At 41.5% G+C, this 17,271-nt stretch overlaps 1 protein-coding gene and 1 pseudogene across 3 annotated transcripts in view; one reads left to right on the top strand and one right to left on the bottom strand.

The window, feature by feature from the left end:
- FRAS1 (Fraser extracellular matrix complex subunit 1) overlaps window positions 1–17,271 on the bottom strand; it is a 439,997-nt gene that overhangs the window by 297,024 nt on the left and 125,702 nt on the right. The window lies entirely within an intron of this gene.
- LOC307102484 (heterogeneous nuclear ribonucleoprotein A1-like) lies at window positions 3,681–4,767 on the top strand (annotated as a pseudogene). The gene has a single exon. The product of its transcript is annotated as a heterogeneous nuclear ribonucleoprotein A1-like (transcript).

Consider the following 17,271-nt stretch of genomic DNA (forward strand, 5'->3'; position numbering starts at 1 on the left):
TGAATCCTGGAATATACAGTGTTTCCTCTGTAAGAAATGAATGCGTCTTTTTAAATTTACCAGTTCTATTTTGTGAGTTGAAAAGATAAAAATTCATTTTAATTATTGTTTTCTAAGAAAGTCACATTTCATATTTGAAAAATCACACAGAAAGAATGCAGAGTTCAGAATGTTTTGAGGCAAGGAATCCACATGTTAACATCTCTTCAATCCCAACAGCCAGTTGGTCTCCCATCCCTTCCTGCTGGACAAGGGTGGCAAGTGGGGTCTTCTGGGTTTCCAGGGTGCATCATTTGTGCAAAGATTCTAGGAAGACTGGTTTGATTGATTCTGGAGCTAACCCACCCTCTATGATTTCAAGAGCAGGATCAAAATGATAGTGGGTCTAAGGACTCTACAGAGTAGTTCTCTTAGATCTGCCCTTAGACAATATTCAAGACTTAAGTCAGAACCCAGGTTTCAACCAAGTAAACACAAGGCAAACACCATGCATTTGGCTCTCAGTCTCCACATAATCTCCTGATGTCACTCCTGCAACCATCACCCCTGGTTTGGTGCTAAGATATTCAGATAATGAACTGAACTATACTAGGAAAAATATATAGTCTACTCTTCTCCAATTCAGAAAAGGTTAAACAAATCATAGCATCTGTGAACTTATTTCCAGATATACTCAAATCTTACAACCTTCTATGAACAAAAAGTGAATTTTAGGGTAGCATAGTGTGATATATTTTAAACATAGATCCTTCTAAGACTGTTCCTTTTTCCTCTGTGAATATTCTATAAAATATAGTTTGTTAGGAATCAAAGGGGAATGGATAAGATGGACAGAATTATATTTCATTCAGTGAAATAGTAACCTAAAAACTTAGGACTATTTTTTTGTTTTGATGTGTGTGTAAGAGAGAGAGAGGTATTTTAGGTTCTTGAGTGAGAGGGAATAGGAACTTAAAATAGCTATTGTCCAATGAAGTAATGCTGAGGAGACTCTGATAAAGTACCAGGTGAAGTTACACATAAAAATGTCAGTGATGCCCAGTCACGGTGGCTCAGTGGTTGAACATCAACCTATGAACCACGAGGTCACGGATCAATTGCAGTCAGGGCACATGCCCAGATTGCGGGCTTGATCCCCAGTTGGGGGGGGGGGGGGTGCAGGAGGCAGCCAATCAATGATTCTCTCTCATTATTGATGTCTCTATCTCCCTTTCCCTTCCTCTCAGAAATCAATAAAACATATATTTTATTAAAATGGCAGTGACAACAGCAGCAATACATTCCACAGATACTGAGAAACTGCCTTCAGAGGTAACATAATAAATATAGGGATAAGCAGACCAAATACCAAGATGAGGAAGGCACTCTCTTATCGCCAAACACCACATCTCCCTGCATCCTACCTCTAGTCCAGGCCACCCTTGTCTCTGGGTTATTGTTATAGCAGCCCCTGACAGCACACTCCTCTTCCAGATACACCCCTCAACAACTGTCCACACAGCAACCTGGGTGAACTTTTAAAGACACAAATTAGATCATACCATTCTTCAGTCATTGCAGCATTATTTATAACTATAGGCCCAGTGCACAAATTCGTGCACCAGTGGGGTCCCTCAGCCTGGCCTGCAGGGATCAGGTAGAAACTGGCTCTCTGACATCCCCCGAGGGGTCCCAGATTGTGAGAGGGCGGTTCTCGGGTGACGCACCCTGGAATCGGGCTCCCTCATCTTTGGTTCCGGGTGCAGGTGCAACACCCGAGAACCACAGATGCCAGGTCACCACAGTTCAGCAGCTCATGTGTTGAGCATCTGCCCCTTGGTGGTCATTGCGCATCATAGCTACTGGTCAAACAGTCAGACGGCCGGATGGTCGCTTAGGCTTTTATATATATTGATAGCCAAGATATGGAAACAACCTAAGTGTCTATACTAATACATGCACACACAAACATACATATACACACAATGGAATACTACTCAGCTACAAAAAAGATGAAATATTTACATTTATAACAACATGGATTGATATTGAGGGTATTATGCTAAGTAAAATAAGTCAGATGGAAAAGGACAAAAACTGCACGATTTCACTCATATGTTCACTATAAAACAAAAAGTAACAAATTAAGAAAACAAAACAAAAACAAACTCATAGATACAGACAACAGAATGGTGGTTCCAGAGGGGGAAGAGAGAAGGTGGTGATAGTAAAATGGGTAACAGGGGTCAAATATATGGTAACAGGTGGAAACTAGACTTTTGGTGGTAAGAACTCAATAGAGCATACAGATATCAAATTTTAATGTTGTACAGCTGAAAGTTATGTTATTAACCAATGTTACCTCCATGAAAAAATAGGGTATGTCAATGGATTCTCACTGCTCTTAACAAAAATCCAAATTCCATACCGTGGCCTATCTCATGGCTGCTCTGGCCTCATCCTTCTACACTCTCCTCTTGACCTCTCATCCCATTTGCCTTGTATTCATTCCATGAAAATGCTCTCCTCTGTGCAGGTGTTTCCTTTCCTAGGACAGTCTCCCCCTTCTCCTGACTGGGCTCCTTCTCACCCTGAAAGTTTCACTTCCTCACCATGTCCTCCCTGACCACCCGCTCCGATGTTGGCCCCTATTATTCTCTACCACAGCTTCTTCATCCTCTTCAAGGTGTGAAAAACAACTGGAAATCGTCTGTTTATGTCTGTTTCACTCCCTAAAAGGTAAGGTCCTGAGAGCAGGACCCATGCCTGTTCTGCTTACTGTTGGACCCCCAGAGCTCAGAGATGTGGATATTTGTGGAATGAGAGAATGAATAATGGCCCATTCCCACTTCCTTCCCTTCCTCGCTCCTAACTCAGTAAAGGTCTCCAAGAAATATACCACCCACCAAAGACTATATTCTTTTATTGGCTCATTCATGAAATCATTCTCCCACACATGCGTTCATTTACAGATTTACCCACATATAGTGAATATATTTGAGCCCCCATGGAAAGAAAGGCAGTAAAAGAGGAATGGGTTGTGCTTGTGCATTTCAACTAAAAAGGCAGATAAGACTAGTCAAATGGAGTTCATTTACATCGGAGCATGCGTCAGATGTTTGAAAGAGAAGATTTCTGGGACATATCTAGACAGGCCTGCAATCCCAACCACTTTATGAGAAAAACAACTTTTTGTTTCTTTTCAATTTACTAGTAAGTTTACTGCATTCATTGATTCATTCACTCATTCACTTGTTTATCAAATATCTATACTTTGTCCCAAGCACTGTGCCAAATGCTGGGCGTATTAATGGTAAGCCATGCAACAGGTCAGGGAGAGAAACTGCCCAGGAATTGACAGAAATGATGATGAGGTATTATAGATCCCATAATAACCTCAGGAAAGTAGAGTACTCAACCAATGGTGAACACCAAAAATATGAGGAAGCAACAAAAACCAGAACTGGAAAAACTGTATTCACCTAAAAGAACATTTTATCCACACCCATGTTCATAGCAGCATTATTCACAACAGTCAAAATATAAAAGCAACTTAACTGTCCATCAACAGATGAATGAATAAAAAAAAATATGGTACTGTAAACACACAGTGAATATTATTCAACCTTAAAAAGGAAGGTAATTCTGGCGGTGAACGCCGCGGAGTGAGCATCGTTGGAATTTCCCCTGTAGCAGTCATCATGTCTAGGTCTGACTCTCCCAAAGAGCAGAGCAGCTGCGGAAGCTCTTATCGGAGGTTCGAGCTTTGAAACAACCCATGAGAGTCTGAGGATCCATTTTGGCAATGGGGAACGTTCATGGACTGTGTGGGGATGAGAGATCCAAACACCAAGCGCTCCAGAGGCTTTGGGTTTGTCACCTATGCCACTGTGGAGGAGGTGGATGCAGCCATGAATGCAAGGCCACCCAAGGTGGACGGAAGAGTTGTGGAACCAGAGAGGGCTGTCTCAAGAGAACATTCCCAAAGACCTGGTGCCCACTTACCAGTAACTGTGAAAAAGATTTTTGTTGGTGGTATTAAAGAAGACACTGAAGAACATCACCTAAGAGATTATTTTGAACAGTATGGGAAAATAGAAGTGATTGAAACCATGTTAACGAGGCAGTGGCAAAAAGAGAGGCTTTGCTTTTGTAATCTTTGATGACCATGACTCTGTAGACAAGATTGTCATTCAGAAATACCATACTGTGAGTGGCCACATCTGTGAAGTAAGGAAAGCCCTATCTAAGCAAGAGATGGCTAGTGCTTCGTCCAGCCAAAGAGGTCGAAGTGGCTCTGGAAACTTCGGAGGTGGTTTTGGTGGAATGACAACTTTGGTCGTGGAGGAAACGTCAGTGGTCAGGGTGGCTTTGGTGGCAGCTGTGGTGGTGGTGGTGGATATGGTGGCAGTGGGGATGGTTATAAAGGATTTGGTAATGATGAAAGCAATTTTGGAGGAGGTGGCAGCTACAATGATTTTGGCAATTACAACAATCAATCTTCAGATTTGGGGCCCCTGAAAGGAGGAAACTTTGGCAGCAGAAGCTCTGGCCCCTATGGTGGTGGAAGCCTATACTTTGCCAAACCGTGAAACCAAGGTGGCTGTGGCGGTTCCAGCAGCAGCAGTAGGTATGGCAGTGGCAGAAGGTTTTAATTACTGCCAGGAAACAAAGCTTAGCAGGAGAGGAGAGCCAGAGAAGTGACAGGGAAGATACAGGTTACAACAGATTTGTGAACTCAGCCAAGCACGGTGGTGGCAGGGCCTAGCTGCTACAAAGAAGACATGTATTAGATAATACTCATGTGAATAGGCAAAAAAGAACTTGAGGACTGTATTTGTGACTAATTATATAACAGGTTATTTTAGTTTCTGTTCTGTGGAAAGTTAAAGCATTCCAACAAAGGGTTTTAATGTAGATTATTATTTTTTTTTTGCACCCGTGCTGTTGATTGCTAAATATAATAGTCTGATCATGACACTGAATAAATGTCTTTTTTTTTTTAATGTGCTGTGTAAAGTTAGTTTGCTCTGAAGCCATCTTGGTAAATTACCCCAACAGTGTGAAGCTAGAATTCCTTCAGGGTGATGCCAGGTTCCATTTGAAATTTACTTACAACCTGCTTGGGCGCAGAAGCCATTGTCTTCAGAAACTTCGGTGTAGTTGAATTGACAGTTACTGTGTTGTGACCTCGAGTTCACCATTCAAAGGGTCACCCAAGCATAGTCATGGAGTTTATTTGGTTATTAATGATTATTGGCACATCCTATGCAATATATCTAAATTGAATTATGGTACCATATAAAATTATAGATGGATATGAAGCTTGTGTGTCATCCATTATCCTATGTAATCAATAAATTATTTACTATCCTCCTGGGGGGAAAAAAAGGTTAATTCTGATACATGCTACAACATGGATGAACCCTGAGGACACTATGCTAAGTGAAATAAGCCCATCACAAAAGACAAATACTGTATTATTCTATTTATATGAGGCACCTAGAGTAGTCAAGTTCTTAGAGACAGAAAGTAGAATGATGGCTGCCAGGGGCTGGGGCAGGGTAGGTAGAATAGGGGGTTATAGTTTAACTAGAGGCCCGATGCACGAAATTTGTCCAAGGGCCTTGGGCCCCCGCCATCCTCCAACCCCGCCACTGCTGCGGCTGCCTCTGCCTCGGCCACCGCCCCCCACCTCCCACAGCTTTGTCTAATTATCATATTATGCTTTTATTATTATAGATGGGTACAGAGTTTCAGTTCATAAAATGAAAAGTTTTGTGGATTACTTGCACAACTATGTGAATATACTTAACACCACTGAACTGTACACTTAAAAATGATTAAGATGGTAAATTTTATGTTATGTCTATTTTAGCACAATAAAAAAACAACAACCATTTTCTAGACTAAGGTGAAGTTAAACAATATGGTTGAGATAGCAATCAGGTGTGCTCCAAACCTCAGTTCTTTCTGACTTACCTTCACACTCAACATCCAGAAAGGCAGGTTTACAAACTGGCTAGTGATTGCTTTAGAGAAAGGGCAAAATAATAACTAAAAAGGCACCTCTGGCATAGTCATTGATCCTAGGGATCACAGACTTTGTACCTAGATCACAAGGCTGCAAGTACAGCCTTTGTGCAAAGTAAGCTGTCTCTTGGTCCCCTAATTCTGTGACAAGGGCCCCTCAGTTCATTCAAGGATGTCAAAATGTGACTGGCTTGTAATGCTGTGTGAGGGCAAACAAATTAAAATAAACTGCAAGCAAAAGCCAGGTAAGGGCTCCACAGCTCACGGGCACACAGCACAGACTGCTTCTCTCCCTTATGAATGAGTAAATTAATTGTTCTTGGCATAGCAACTTATTGCCTCGAGGAAAAATTCTGCTGTAAAATAAAAAACACTTTTCACAGGCAGCCCTCAAGGAAGTCTGAGAGGTAGCCATGAAGGGTGCGCTGCTTTTATCAAGAAGTGTGTGGGATGTTCAGACACAATAAAGGATTCGCTTTCAGATTCTCCTAAAAAAATAAAAAATGGGCAAGGTAGATGAAAGAAGATTGGCAAGATGTTAATAATTCTTGAAGCTAGATGATGGTTACATGGGGTTCATTATGTCATTCTCCCTACGTTTCGTGTTTAGTTGAAATTTTCTGTAATAAAAGTTTATTTTTTAAATGTGCATGTGACAGAACAATTTATGACAGGCTTGTGGATGACTTCAAGACAGACACAGAATTTAGATTATTCCCTATCCACCAAGAGACTATAAAATTAAGCAGGAAGATTTATTACTGATAGAATGTTATGGAGCCTTTACCCAGTTGAGTCACAGAACACAAATGTGCAGGCCAGGGAAAGTGAGTGAAAAATAACAAAGGAGACTTCTAGCCTAGCGGGTGTGGCTCAATGTTTGAGCATTGACCTATGAACCAGGAAGTCACAGTTCAGTTCATTTCAGGGTGCATCCCTGGGTTGTGGGCTTGGTCCCCAGTGTGGATCCTACAGGAGGTAGCTGATCAATAATTCTCTCTCATTATTGATGTTTCTATCTCTCTCTCCCTTCCTCTCTGAAATCAAAAAAATACTTATAAAAAACTAAAAAAACAAAGGAGACTTCTAGCCTCTGCCTTTTTCAGCTAAATCAACCCTGTCTAAGGGAGACATGGCAGTGAAGTCAGCTCTCTCCACCAAATTCCCCATAACCCACGTCTTCCCTGAAGATTCAGGGACCTTTGGGTGAATGTTCCAGCTTCATGCTACATCCAGTGGAATCATAAATAATGAATCCAGCCCTAGCCAATTTGGCTCGGTGGATAGAGCGTCTGCCTGCAGACTGAAGGGTCCCGGGTTCAATTCCGGTCAAGGGCACATGCCCGGGTTGTGGGCTCGATCCCCAGTGTGGGGGTGCAAGATGCATCCGATCAATGATTCTCTCTCATCATTGATGTTTCTACCTGTCTTTCCCTCTCCCTTCCTCTCTGAAATCAATAAAAATATATTTTTTAAAAAATAACGAATCCAACACCTATCAAAGTTTTTTGGGCACATTTGGTTCTCTAGAATTATACACATGAGTGTCTCCAACTTGAAAATGTACCCCACTTTGTAGTTGATTAACTTTCAACCTTAGGAGTTCACAGAGGTGATGACCAATGAACATTTACTAAAAGTAGCAGAAGGAATTTCCCCCTGGTCAAGAAGAATGCTCAGTGTTTTGTTGAGTTAAAGAATTGAGTAAATAATTATTCAAAGCCATTTGGGGGCAACTCTCCACCGACTTCTTCCTCTCTGTGGTTTCCATATTTGATATAAAAACCAGCTAAGAGTTCCTCCTTTACAAGTTCATTTTCTTCCAGCAATCAATTACATTTGTTATACACTTTAATAATACGTATCCTAATTACAAAAGCTCTAAGTGCTCACTCCAGAAAAATAAGGCATAAAATAAGGACATGGGAAATAAGACATGAAATAAAAGAACTAAAATAACCAGTTTCATTCTTTGGGTTTCTTTCATTTGTGGCTTATAGAGACAGACACACACACAAAAATAATGTTCCAAGGGGAATGTTGGTCAAAGGGCACACGCTTTCAGTTTCCTTAGTTTCCTTGGAACAGACCCGTGATTCCTTTCTTCACAAGATTTAGAAGCTTCACCCTTTCTCAAGCTTCTTTGACTTGAGCTGCCCTCTCTCTTGGTTTTGGGAGACAGCCCACACGCAGGGACCTTTTGTGAGTCTATCGACTATGTAAGTTTGCAGGCAGCCTTTTAGTCACAGGCCACTATCTTGAAATGTCAGAATCAGCCTCCTGCCTCCCTATTTTTTCAATGATAGCATATAAACTTTTGCAAGTGATTTATTTTCTTTTTTAAGTTTACTGAAGGATGACATTCATACAGTAAGGTGGCATGCAGTGCACTAGCCTTCGGTGTGTGGCTCGGCGGTACTTTTACATATATAGACAGCCATGCACCACCATGCAGGTCTGGAGAACCTGTCCAGCACCTCAGAAGTTTCCTTCATGCTCCTTCCCAATCTATAATCCACCGCCTTCTGAAATAACTTTTATTCCGACTCTAGAAATATCAACTAGTTATATCAGCAACTGCTTTCTAAATAAAACTTCTCACCATAATCTAAGCACCTAAACATCCACAGCTGCCTTTCTTTGCCAACAAGTCCCATCTCATATGCATCCCTATGTTCGCTGCAGCATTATTTACAATGGCCAAGATACGGAGGCAACCTAAATGTCCATCGATGGACAGATGCATAAAGAAGACATTATATATATATATACACACACACATATATATACACACACAAATATATATGTTATATATATTATATATGACATATATTATATATTATATATATTATATATATTATATATATTATATATATTATATATTATATATAAAGAAGACATTATATATATATATATATATATATATATATATATATATATACACATACTAGAGGCCTAGTGCATGATTGAATCATGCACCTGTAGGGTCCCCTACACGCTTTCGCTTTCGATCACGGGGGAGCTGGGTGCCTGTCCGCTGGTGCACCAGGCCTTTCAGAAGCCTCCGGCACGGCGAAGCCTTCTGAAAGGCCTGGTGCCTGAGCGGACAGGCACCCAACTCCCCCGCTTTTGATGGTCCCTGGTGGGACGTGAGCTCGCTGCCCCAGAGGCCCCTTCTGTGCCGCAGCACAGCCATGGCACAGACGCTGAGCTCGAGCTGCCGCTGGCGACGCGAGCTCAGCATCCTGCCGGCCCAATCGGCCACCCCGGCCACCCCGAGTCCCGCCCCCCGTGCCTCCTGGCCAATCGCGGGCATAGCGAAGGTACGGTCAATTTGCATATTTGTCTATTATTAGGTAGGATATATATATATATATCCTACCATTATATATATGTATATATAAATATACATATCCTACCATTATATATATGTATATATAAATATACATATACATATATATAATGGATGTATTCCATTATATATATGTATATATAAATATAAATATATATTTATATTTATATATACATATATATAATGGAATACATCTCAGCCATAAAAAAAGAATAAAATCTTGCCATCTGCAACAATATGGATGGACCTAGAGGATATTAAGCTAAGTAAAATAAGACAGGCAAAGACAAATACAACATAATTTCACGTATATGTGGAATGTAAAAAACAAAATAAATGAACAAGCCAAACAGAAACAAACTCATAGAGACAAAGAATATTTTGATGGTTGAAGATGGGAGGGGGGTTGGGTAAAAAAAGGGGAAGGATTAAGATGTACAAATTGCCAGATTTAAAACCAGTCACGGGGATGTTAAGTACAACATAGGGAATATAGTCAATAATATTGTAATAACTATGTATGGTGTCAGATGAGTATTAGACTTATCGGGTGATCACTTTGTAAGGTATATAAATGTTGTATCCCTAAACTAATATAATATTGTATGTCAACTATAATTGATAAATAGAAATGTATTTAAAATAAAATTAGATTTCACAATAAACAAGTCCCTACAGAGAGGCCATAATGCCCACCACCATCTGAACATGGGGAGGAGAATGCTTCCATCTCAGTGAAAGGAAATTGCTGTGTCCTCAGAATCTGTATGCAGCTGAAGCCATGGTCCTCGTGTAATCACAGGATGCCCACAGGTTCTCCACAATGCATGCCCACAAAGAAAGCAGCCAATTGCTTTTCCTGAGGCATTACTACCTAACAGTCTCTGTGATTTTATAACCTAACAACCACCGGTTTCTGCCAAGAGCTCTGACACCTGCAATCCCCTACCTCTGCAATGATTGTTTAGACAGAAGGTAATTCACTTCTCTTCTCTCTTTCTCTGAGGCTGCCACACCAGGCAAACCTATTTCCCACAACTGCGCCATCCTTCTCCTAGGCAAGGACAAGATATGGCATGGGAACCATCCCTATAGCCCCCATTTCTCAGGGCACACAAGAGCTTGGGACAGAGGAAAGCAAAGTAAAAACTTGACAAACTCTGTGTCAGGAAAACCCCAACATATAACCTGTTTCTTACAAATCAGAATTACTTCTTCCAAGATGAGTGTCTACTTAGTATGTGACAGACACTGTAATTTGTTGCTGAGGCTCCAAAGTGACATAGACCCAAGCCTGAACGAGCCCAGTGAGAGAATAAACAGTAAATTTAAATACAAAACTTATCATAGTGGGTAATTTACATACATGGTGATGAGTGCTATGATAAAGGTTTGTGTGGCTTAGAATGAGAGCCTGAGATGAGGGCCCTCAGTCCAGCTGGGGAAGCAAAGAAGGCTTCTGGGAAGTGGTGGTGCCTGGATTGAATCTTAGAAGCAGGGAGATGAGGGAACTGGGGAGGAGGGAAGGAGGCAGAAGAGGCAGTTCCAGGAATGAGAAGTGTGGGAACTCGAGGAGAGCTATGTGAAGTGGCATGGACATGGTTTGTACTGCCACTGCATAAGGGGAAAGGCCAGGACTAAAGAGATGAGGTGAGTGAGCTCAGCAGAGCCCAGGTCAAGGAGGGTAAAGAGCATTGGTAACTCTGCTCTGTGAACCCAAACAGGACACAGAGACCCCTAAACCAATGGCACAGGGAGCTAAGAGGTGCAGAGTCAATGAGCTGTTCTGGAACATGCAGGCCTTTGGTCAGCTTGGTTGGGAGGCAGCACAGCAGTAAAGACGGTAAATGAAATTAGCCTTCTTGACAACTACCACAGAATCAAATACTCCTCTGAATTAAGAGCAGTTATTTTCAAAGGTCAGTTTCAATGAGTCCTGCTGCTATAACCATAACAAAGAAGTATCCAGGGGGATCCTGATAGTCTAAAGGTCTGTCCTGAAACCCGCAGAAATGCACAAACCTCGGGGAAAAGTAACCCTGAGGATGGCCATAGACTCGAACCTCTATAAAGTCTTCTCCAGTCCCCTCACTCCTCACTCCTCCCTCCACCCCAGACCACATTAAATATTCTGCACTCCCACTGCTTCTACTTCTGCTCCAGGTTTGAGCTTTTGGTTTACTGCTTCTCTCTCCTCTCAGACCCACCACTCTCTCCAGGAAACACTCTTTCAAGATATTTCTCAGGATATAGACTCCAGGAAGGTAAGGACTTACTCTCACTGACCCCTGAGTTGTGTACCTACTTATCCCTAGCACTTAGTAGACACTCATTAAATGGATTACTTTGCTGAGCAAATACTATGTGCCAGCCCAGGGTGGTAACTTATCTCCTCCCTTATGGCTCAGTCTCACCCAGAAACTGAATCTCACACTTGGCCCTGGACACTTTCTCGTGAACCAGTCAAGAGGTCCAGAACATCCTAGTCTGCTTGTCACAGAGCAGCTGGTACCATCAAAGGAGAGTGAAAACAAAGACCATAAGAGGTGATTTTCCAGGCATTTCCTAGAAGCTGGGTGTTTTGAAAAAAGAAGAGGCAGGGAGAAGGTGGCAGGGAGAACTAAAATAGTCTACATTGAAATCTGGTTTGTGTCTCTTTCCCCATTGTAGTCTACTCACGGGCAAATCTACATCTAGGTCATCTTTACATGGCCAATCTCTAGTACAGTGAGGAGCTCATAGTAGATGGCCAGTGTTTGTTGAATTTACCAGGGATACGTTAAATTCATTAAAGGGATATGTTGTAAATTGAATCAGAACATTTGAGTCAGTCAATTGGGATGACAGTTGAGGTAGTCAATACCAGAGATGCATGTATAAAGCCTTACACATTTCTCTTTTCCTTCTGTGATGATGCATTCCTTTATGCATGTAAAATCCACTGGATGAAAGCACATCTTCATTTCTTGGGAATCTCTCCAGGTCTTCTCCTTGAAGACTGTGAAACATATTGACTTGTCAGGAATACATTTTCAAAACCAGTATCTCCTCGTAGAATGCATTTTATTTCTGCAGAGGAATGATTCCATCTCTCTGATATTGGATCTTACTGGTTTCAAGTTCAGAAGGTGGCATATACTGATCTTCATTTTTGATGATGTCTGCTATTTGGGACATTTATCTCCAGTCTCTATATTGTACAGGGGAAAGAACAGTAGACCAGCCTCTAAGTAGTATCCAGGGGACCTCAAATAATACACCTATCTTCTCTGGCCCTATTTTCTTCACTTCTGAATGAAAACCCATTAGAGCACACAATTTCTCAAATGCCTTCTGGTTCTGACACTGCTTTCTGAGGTAATTTCCTACTAGGTAGGAATTATCTAATGATAGACATTTGCTCAAACCATGGGACCTGGGGAAAGAGGCATGGTGATGAGAGTACTAACACATAAAGGGGAAAGAGGAGCCATTCATGGGAAAATGGGGAGAGGAGAGACTTGGGAAAAGAAAGCCAGAGACTCTGGTCCTGGCAGAAACAGATGGCTCACTCCCACAGAGGCACTGAGGGAAAGGTAAGACTGAGACTGTTGACAGAGTGTAGGCAGGGTATAGGGAACGTCAGGCAACAGCAGGCACCCAAGGAGCCATGACCACTACTAGGCCTGAAGGGACAAAGGGATGAACAGTTCCCAGAACTCAGCAGAACTGTGGCCTTTGGAAGCAGACAAACTCAATTAACCACAAGCAACTCAGAGGGGGTAGCTGGTAGAAAAAGCAGACCTACCTCACTCTCCTGCAGCCCTCTCACCTCCCACCAGTGTCTCCCATTGCCAGAAGGGAGAGGGCCCATCAATGCATGAATCCTCCAGGGTTGCAGAGCAGAGGGAGCAGTAGGTTTGGGAAGGTAAATGGAAAATATCCAATCAAAATACTTTGCCTACTGCAGAGTTGACCTCTATGGCTCTATTTTTTAAGATAGGCAGAAGTGATGTGCTATGATCATTAGTAGACCATGGTCAGCCTTCTGCAGAAGTGATCCATCTGTGATAAGATGGGAAACTGAGTCAGCATTAGGAATGTGGAAACAAGGATGGTCTTGTTCCTGTTGTTCTAGAAAGAGACTAAACAGGGGGTAGGGAGTAAAAATTGGAAACTCATAGAAGGCTGAGGGCAATTGCTAAGGGGTTGCCTAAAAACCAAAATCTAGAGCCACAAGCCATGATACACTTGGAAAGTTGGGTATTGCACAGTAAGTGGGTTACTGCTTATTTCAACAGGCTTTGGCGGGCGCACCGGTCCCAAGGGCAGCGGCTCCTCTTATATGTGGAGGAGTCCTAATGTCATCATGAGACGTTGTATCAAAAGCCCAAGGAGCTTCTTCCTCAGGGATTCTAATACTTAGATACTAGCCATTCCCAGGGGACAAATGTTCAGGTTAGTAGAGTTACACATGCCTGATGTACAGTGGAGAGAACTGGTAAGACATCAAAATCTCATTGATTCATGAGTGACTACATTTGAACTTGAGGTATCCCTGACGAGGCTGAGGATAAACCAAAATGCAGGGAAATATTTTAACTACTGAAGAGAACAAAGTCTATTCAGTGTTTTATGGGCAATGATTTACATGTGGATAATAGGTACATAAACTACAATTCATTTTTCTTTGTTCAGTCAAATCTTAAATAGGCAATGCTTTTCTTTAAAATGATAGTTCTACATTGTATGAATCTGGTAAAAGTGGTGGAAGAATATGCATACTTTTAACCTTGTTTACAATGAGCATCTTGTTACTTTCAGAACTAATTATAAATATAGAAAAGTTTAATATAAACAAATAAGCAATGATTTTTTTATTTTTACACAACAGCTAACATCTGGAAGCAGCCCATCAGTAGATGAGTGGATAAAAAAGCTATGGTATATTTACACCATGGAATACTACTTGGCCATAAAAAGGAAAAATATTTTACCCTTTGTGACAGCATGAATGGACCAGGGGAGCATTATACTAAGTGATATAAGCCAGTCAGAGAAAGACAAGTACCATGTGGTTTCACTCTTTTGTGGACTCTATTGAACAAAAGGAATAACAAGCAAAATAAAGACAGACTCATAGATAGAGAGCAGGCAGACAGCTCTGGTGGGGTGAAGAGGGGAGGGATTGAGCAATAAATAAGAAAAATAGAAAACTCATGGACATGGACAACAGGGTGGTGATTACAGGAAATGGGTGAAGCTGAAAGAGGGTATAGGTGGGATAAATGGTGATGGCAAAAATATATAATAAAGAAAAAAATTTTAAATAATAAATAAATATGCATAGATGTTCTTTGGTTAAGCTCTTCCTGTCCCCTTCTCCCCAGACTCCCCCCACTGAAATATATTATTCTGTTCCATATATCCACACCTCTGGACCTACTGAAGGCCTGGGATGGGGTAGGGGTTGGGTGGAGGGGGGCAAAAAGGGAGAAAATGGGAGACATCTGTAATACTGTCAATGATAAAATTAAAAGTAATATATATGATGATAAATAAGTAAATGACAGATCTATAAATAAATCAATGAAGACATACAGAAAAACCTGACTCAGGAAGGTATGACACTACACTTGGCCCTGCACTTTATACTGTGCACAGGCCCTCAAATGTGAGGAAGAGCACCAGTTTAGAAGAAATTTTAACAGCCCAGTCTCTCAATCTGGGGTCTTGAGACCTGAATTCTTTTCAAATTGCTCACTGTAACTTTTCTAATCGCTTTATCTCACTGAATTAACTTGATTTCTTGACAAATAAAACAAAATAATATTTAGCTCCTAGATTGTTGCCAGGATTACAGAAGCTACCAGAAGCAACTATCTAGCATTGCTACACCTCCTTCCTCCCCTTCAAAACCAGGGAACTTTAGGTTAGCATTTCTACATTATTTTACAAATATGTAGCTGTATCAGGATTACTATCTCCCATCTAAGTGGGGGGAAAAAACACTTTAAAAGCTTCCCTATATCTGTAGTCCTAAATATTACTCAAGAACCTTTATTTATCTGAGCAGTCTGCAAGGCAAAGAATGGCTATAATTAGGCTCAGATTTTTTAGTATTATAGTCATTTTGGCACATTTGATGTCTTATGCATTCTTGTTCTCACTGGACTAGCCTCCAAACAACACAACAAAAGAAAAACTTTTAATCAAGGTAATTTATGGCATTTTATTTCCTCTCCAGACTTTGCATTCAATGAGCAAGGACTGGATTTCAAGATTGAATAGGTGAGGTTTGGAGAAAACTCCTTTCATTTCTTAATGAAGGATTAAAACATCAGAGTGTACAGTGCAGTTCTTTAGTGATAGCTTTACATTTGGAATAATTTTTAAAAAATAACTTTATTCCAACTGGAGCCTGTTTTATCATACCCCCTCCCTATCTGTAACAAAGTCAGGGCAAAATGTGACCATTACATATGGCCAGACACAGGGACAGCGAGTCCCTTGCTTCATCTTCCAACCCATTAGATTTTAGTCCAGATTAACTCATCTGGAAAACAGTTAGACTAGCGATGGCCCATGTGGCTCAGTAGATTGGAGTGTCATCCTGTACACCAAAAGGTTACAGGTACATTTCTGGTCATGGCACATACCCAGGTTTTGGGTTCAATCCCAGCCTGGGTGCGACTGATGCTTCTCTCACATATCAATGTTTCTCTTTCTCTCTTCTCTCTCTCTCTCTCTCTCTCTCTCTCTCTCTCTCTCTCTTCCTTCCTCTCGCTCTCAAATCAGTTTTAAAAATTTTTTAAAAAGGAAACAGATTAAATTTTCCCTAGATGCCCTTGAATGCCATAATTTTATGATCCCTCCCAGCTATTCATCTCAAAATGCTTAAATAAATTTGTTTAGTTTCCTGATAAAGAAAAGATAAAATGTGAGGAACCATTTGCACAAAAGGCATATTTCCACAATATATGATCTTACTTTTCTAAAAGGAAATAATATAACAGTGTCATAAAACCGCCCTTTGGGTAGTGTATTAGTTCCTATGGCTGCTGTAACTAGCACAAATTTAGTGGCTTACAGCACCACACATCTTTCCCTTTACAGTTCTGGAGGTAGAAGCCTGAAGTGGGTTTCTCTGCGTTGAAGTCCAGGTGTCAGCAGGTCTGGTTTATTAAGGCTCTGAGGGGAGAATCTATGGCCTTTTGCAGCTACTGTGTTCCTTGGCTTAGAGTCCCTTCCTCTGTTTTGAAAGCACGTTACTTTAATGACTGCTTCTAGCATCACATCTTCTCTTCTTCTGTGGTAGAAGCCTCCCATCTCAAGGACCCTTGTGATTACGTGATTGGGCCCACCTGCACAATCCAAGCTCCTCTATCTCCCATCTCAAAATCCATAACTTAATCACACCTGCCAAGTCCCTGTTGCCATCTAAGGAATACATGGCATAGTGGGAAATAGAATGTGAACAACTTGGAGGGCTATTACTCAGCCTACCACAGGCAGCATATGTGTGATTGTCATTTTTAAAACATAAAGTTGAAATTTTGCATACAGTGGACGGAAGATCCAAAGACCTAACCTGCTCTTTTTCTTTTCGTTCCCCGGGCACCCTCTTGAGCACAGGAGGGGGTGCAGAATAAACTGGGGAAACTGGAGGAATCAAGCTCACCTGCAGAGGCTGGACTGTAGCGTGGTTTGGCCCTGCAATAGCAACGTCTCCAAACGCTGCCCTTGATGGCCTGACCCTCCCCTCTCGGAGCTGCCACCCTCTTCTCTCCAGAGCTGCTTCTCTAATCAGAGGGTTACAATGGTCAGAAGGTCTCCACGCCACTGCACCAGTCCTCTGCACTAGTTTTCCATTCTCTTTTCTACTCCCAACCTGACAGTTCAGGAGCAACTAGGTTACATGTTGGTAA

This window comes from Cnephaeus nilssonii (genome assembly GCF_951640355.1).
Source record: "Cnephaeus nilssonii genome assembly, chromosome: 1".
NCBI lineage: Eukaryota > Metazoa > Chordata > Mammalia > Chiroptera > Vespertilionidae > Cnephaeus > Cnephaeus nilssonii.